At 35.1% G+C, this 6,199-nt stretch overlaps 1 long non-coding RNA gene across 1 annotated transcript; it reads left to right on the top strand.

The window, feature by feature from the left end:
* Positions 1 to 799: 799 nt before the first annotated feature.
* On the top strand, positions 800 to 5,925 carry LOC144580337 (uncharacterized). The gene is made up of 2 exons (XR_013529644.1): positions 800 to 3,481; positions 3,610 to 5,925. It is a non-coding gene; the product is annotated as an uncharacterized LOC144580337 (long non-coding RNA).
* Positions 5,926 to 6,199: the final 274 nt, after the last annotated feature.

Genomic DNA, 6,199 nt, shown 5'->3' with positions numbered 1-6,199 from the left:
GGTGACAAACACTCAAACCACAGCATTGTCTAAGCCTGGAGTGAGAAGATAATGAAACTACATATTGTGTGTGATATTTTATTATGCAAATGGTCAGAATGGCTTAGCTTGACTTGAATTTTATTTGTCACATTAAAAATACTCTTTTAATGTCAAGCTTTAAAAATGACTGTCAAACTGAGAGCTGAGTGAATGAATAAAGCAATAATTCCACAGCAACTGCTTTTTAAGAAAGGTATAAAGTGTTGAAGCTGGTAGTTCAGTCACTGTTTAAACTAGAGTTGTAATTAGGTAACCTGTACTTATTCAATATCTCACCATTAATGTTAATCAGACATATCCATTGCCTTCTACTAGAGGGGGAAAGAAATCTAATTATATTTGATGTAATATTTACATATGTATCTAGATAAGACCAGATGAAGTGTTACTCCAATGAAATAGCAATGATCCTGACATCCTGAGAATGAAATGACCCAATATTGACAGACTTTTGATACATACAGCTGTTGTTGATACACATTTGTATACTGATATTATGATAATTATAAACAATTTTCTGTTACCATATATTAATAAGAATATGCTTATCTAAAGTTGTTTTGAGTTCAGAATTAATATATTCTATTTCTATATTTGGATCAAACAAAAATCTTATATGTTTAGTAAGATAGAACTTAAGTTGGGAGACTATATATAAAATGACATATATTAATAAATATCTCTCTTAAGAACATTAATAGTAGTATGCTCATAAAACAGTCAATTGAAACATAATTCAAAAACAAGTACTCTTGTTATTGATATTGAGCGAAATGTTTTTTGTATGAGACTTTTTTAAAAGTTAAAATTTAGAGTTTTCTATGTTGTCACCACTATTGCAATTATCATCAATAAAATAGCTATTTTAAAATGTACAGCAAATTTTTGTCATTATTTGTAAAGATGTTCTCACTTTCTACCTCAAAACGTAATTGTCTTGAGGCTATGTACATTGTGTGGCATGTGCGCACACACACTCATACGTATACACATTAAATATCTCAGCTTTAGATTGAGCATGATGCCTCATGGACATAATCCCAGCATTTTGGGAGACCGAGGCAGAGGATCACTGAAACCAGAAGTTCAAGAACACCCTGAACGACATAGTTTCTGCAATTTTTTTTTTTTAAGTTTTTGACTTGTGCCTGTAGTCCCAGCTGCTAAGAAGGCTGAGGCAGGAGGATCTCTTGAGACTAGGATTTCAAGATTAGAGTGAGCTATGATTGCACTTCAGCCTGGGTGACCAAGTAAGACTGTCTTTAGATTTATAAAAGTTTATCAAATAATATTTTAAAATTTCCCTACTTTATCCAAAACTCATATGTCACACATGATGCCAGTCTTATCCATGTGTCTAATTCTGTGCTTGATAATATTCCAGCTCCCTGACCATTCTCACCCCATCTCTGACTCCACCCTGTCTATATAAGAGCCTTAACTTGTTATCCACATGTCCTTGGGAAAGGAGGTGGAAAGATGATGCTTCAAAAATTAAATTGCAGGTGCTTCTAATATGAAGAGAGAAAAGAAAGAACAGTGAGAGTATGGCTTTTTTTTTTTTTGTAGGGGACCTGAAACTTGGTCAAACTGTGGTAGCATTAGTATGGATAAAGAATAAGTTGCTTATCTACAGGTGTTTGCAGAGAGAGATTTGACAGCAATTTTTCTATTATAGTAGGAATAACAACAAAACAGCCAACATATGGTGGTACTTACTGTTCACCAAGTACTGTGCTAAACAACATAATCACATGATCTCATTCAAACCACACAAACTGCATGGAAGATAATGTCACACAGTGATTACACGCATGAAGTTGGGAATCAAATTATCTGGGTCCAGACCTAACTATGCTTCTAACTGCAAACATGGGATGTTGCTTAGTCTTTTTTTCCTTCAGTTTTCTCATCTGTAAGTATTTAGCCTACCTTAAACATTTATAATAAATAGTAAATGATATATTATACAGTATGTCGATTGTTACAAAGAAGACATACAAAACTAATTAAGCATCATTTATAATAAATAGTAAATGATATATTATACAGTATGTCAATTGTTACAAAGAAGACATACAAAACTAATTGAGCATCAATATGTATCATATAACATTCCCAGCACTGTAGATGCTGTTAAAAAAGTAGAAACAGACAGATTCCTGACCATGTCAATTACATTCAATGAGAGTAATATTTGGTCTGCTAACTACTATTATTACCATTATTAAATCCATTTCACAGATGAGAATACTGAGGATTGGTCTGAAGCACCAAAGCTTGTCTTCTGAATATAAGGAAGTTTTGGCAGTGTCAGAGTTTTGAAATTATCATTCTAAAAATAGGAATGGACATCAAGAAGAATATGTGTCCTTTTAAGTTTGGAAACTGTGAATACATTTGTACTGTAAAGAAAAAGGCATTTGTGGTTATATAATTCATCTACTAACTTAAGCCAAAACCTTGCAGTTATCTTTGACTCCTATCTTTGTCTCACATTTTATATTTAAGCAATCAGCAAGTTCTATTGGTTGTAACTTTCAAATATGCTTGCATTTGACCACATTTTATAATCTACACAACCACCACCATAATCCAAGTTTCTAATGTCGTTCCTCCATGTTATCATGACAGCCTTTCCCACTCAGTCAGACAACTGACTGTTGTCACACACACATGGAAGCCATAGTATATCACTCCTTTGCTCCATGGCCTCCAATGGCTCCCATTTCCTTCAGAAGAAAATAAAAATTCCCTACTATGGCCTGCAAATCTCTCCACAAACTCTCATTCTTATTTTAGCTTTTATTCTTGTAAATCCACTTCACTTACTCTGCAGTTGTATCTTCTTCCAACATAGCAAGCATACTACTCCCACAGAGCCTACCTACTGTCAGTAATGCCTTCGTTTACACGTTCTATGGCTCAATCCACCACTGCATTCAGCTGTCTGTTCAGCTGTCACTCAGCCTTTCTTCCTCACAGTGCATGAATCAGTACACACACCATTGCAACTCTGTGCCTCTTAATGTACTTTGATTTTTTTCATTTATTTCTGACTGGCACATACTGATTTAGCTGTTTCTTTTCTTAATTGCCATCCATCCCTATTAGAATACAGACACTGTAGAATATAGGCACGGAAGGGCCTTTGCTTTCTTAACTGCCATTTCCTTTCCTTAACACCATTGCAGCACCTGGATCTAGTAGACATTCCAACACACACACACACTCACACACACATTTTAAATGAATGAATGGATGAATGAATGAATAATAAATAAATAACTTTGAAATGAATGTAATTTTTTTCAGCAGTATTCAGCTTACTAAGTATGGAAACACAGAGGCTGACTAATCCACAAGGTTCTTTGTTTTTCTTTTTTCAGATTTCTACAATAGAAGACTAAAATGCTTGGGGGGTAGCATTAAGATATTGGTAAGTTGACAAACTAATCATCAGCCATCAGTTAATAAAAGTGAAGACAATGGGATTGACAGTTTAGAGAAAAATATATGAGCCTCAATGAGGTTGAAATTGTTTTATCTTTGTTTTAAACTACTAAGAGTTTGAAGACAAAGAAATTGTGCTCAGAAGGTGATGGAGAAGTGTTCCGGTTAATATATGCTGTGTGGAACAGGAATGATTCATGTGGAGCTGATGTTCAAATCCTAAAAGTCTTAGCCCCAGGAGTCATCTCTAGGTAAAACCATAATTTCTATAAATGAGATTTCTTAGATTAATCCAGATGTATTCAGAAATACTCCATTTTTATTAATTGAAAGTGCAAATCGTCTAGTTAATTGTATATCTACTGGTTGATTGAAAGTACCTAGCAGCTATTAATATATAGTGTGCTAAGACCTAGCTAAAGCCTAAAAGGTTTTCTTTTCCTTTATACTCGTGACATTACTGTGGTAGGAAATAATGAAGTGAACGCTTTAAGATCAATACTTGGTATTAATCCATATACAGAAAAGTGAGTGCAGAATTCACCCCTAAAATACACATTTCTGCCTCCTAAGGCGAAAACTCCGGGGGTGCTTAAAATTTGTGCGTTAACAAGCTCTATAGGTTTCATTGATCCCTGCTAACCTCTTCTCTCAAAGTATTTTGAATCTTTTATCCTGGAGAAAGGATATCAACTCTTTTGAAATGGCTAGATAATTTTATTATTGTTTTGCAAGAGATCTCCATCTCAGGAGAGTTTTTGCTTAACAAAATTACCTACAAGCCCTCAAGAGAATGAGAGATGAAGGGAATAATATTCATAACCAAAGCTCTCCTAAGTCACTTATGAACCTTTTCATTTAGGTGTCTGTTACTGGGACTTGTGTGACCACAGGAGGTTAGTTCAATGGCAATGTGAGAAATTTTAGGGTTATGATCATGGAAACATCTTGAGATTCTTCTTCAAATTTGCTTCCTCATCTAGTCTTGTGTCAGAGGTGTTTGTAGGTAGGGTAGGTATTATTGCTCCAATTTATGAAGGGTAAGACGTTTTGTAACTCTGTTATCATGATGGAGCATATTTCTAAATGAAAAAGATACATTAAATAAATTTGTAATCAGTCCTGAAAAAATACCATTGTTTATAAATTATTAAGTCAAAATAATGTGAAAATATGGTGTGTTTAAGTTGAGTGACACTTCCTAATTGTGATTACATGTGTCCCGTTATTAGTATTACCTGAACTCAAAGGTAAGGCATTGTTGTGTGACTTTACTATTCCTAAAAATCACCTAAGGAATGTATTAAAATACATATTCTACCTTAATAGGCCAGAAAAGGGATCTGAATTTTTCCACAACAAGATCCTAGCAGATGCTGAACCAGGGTTCCCATTTTGAATAACCAAGCACCCCCACACCAGACATTTGGAATCTAAATCTGCATTTTTACCAAGACTGGTGGGTGAATCTTGGTACATTAAGGTTTGCAAAACACCAATTCCATGATCTAAAGTGATTCACATCTCTAATTGTACTTTATTATCACCTGGGAAACTTGAATAAAATCTGATTCCTGGTCCTATACTGGACAAAATAAGTAAGAAATTGTGTGGTATAATTCAACCAGGTAACAATGTATTTTCAGATCTTCCTGGGTAAGGAAGACAGAATAATGCTCCCTTGTAATTGTCCATAGTTCATTCTTGGAACCTGTGAATATGCTGCCTTTTGTGGCAAAGGTGACATTGCAGATGTAATTAATGTTAAAGGTCTTGAAATGGTGGAGATTGTCCTGAGTTATGCAGGTGAATCCAATGTAATCACATGAGTCTTTACAAGTGGCAAATGTTTCCCAACTGAAGTCAGATAGAGACTTGATGACAGAAGAAGGGTCAGAGAGATACAGCATCACATGATCTCGACCCACTTACTGTTGCTGGAGTTAAAAATAGATTAATGGTGACTCCAACCAATGAATGAAGGTGGCCGCTAGATACTGGAAAAGTCAAGGGATGAAATTCTCTCCTACATTGGTAATTGTCTCCTGCAAATGGTAACATTTGTGTTATAATTTGTTTTTTTTTCAAGGCACTTGCCTGTAGTAATTTGTTATAGCAGCAATGGGAAACTAATATACCAGGGGTATTAGCCCACAGCCATTGTTCTAGGGGTCTATCAGAAGAAGCCACAGAAGGCTTTTGGAGTTTCTTTTACATAGTAAGTGTTTTTTGGGTCCAAGTGTTATTTGACTTTTGAGAATTTCCTGACCAGTCCTATGTCTGCCATACAGGGATATCTGAAGGGTTGAGGATACACTGTGTAATCTGTAACCCTGAAAGTAAGTGCAATTTTCTAGTATTGATAGATTATGCTCCTAACCATTTGTGTTCCAAGTGCTGTACCCATAAATGTGGGCTTTTTGTTTGTTATATTTTGTTCTATTTTTTGGTGGGGGGACAGGAGGAGGTGGGTGTTATAGGATCATAAAGATAGTTAAACATAAGAAGGCAGTAAATTTCCCAAATTTTTACAAGATTTTAATCATTAGAGTCAATAAAACATTCCATGACACACAATATAATGCAGGTTTTGGAGATCTAGCTGCCTTAGTAGTTAGTGAGAGTGATAGACATTTTCCAAGCCTTCCATCTCAAGGGCTACCTTTCCGCTTCCATGTTCTCATTTCATGCTGCTGTTGTTCAC

This window comes from Callithrix jacchus, chromosome 19 (genome assembly GCF_049354715.1).
Source record: "Callithrix jacchus isolate 240 chromosome 19, calJac240_pri, whole genome shotgun sequence".
NCBI lineage: Eukaryota > Metazoa > Chordata > Mammalia > Primates > Cebidae > Callithrix > Callithrix jacchus.
Note: the sequence above shows the minus strand (reverse complement) of the source record. Positions and strands in the feature narration are given on the sequence as shown.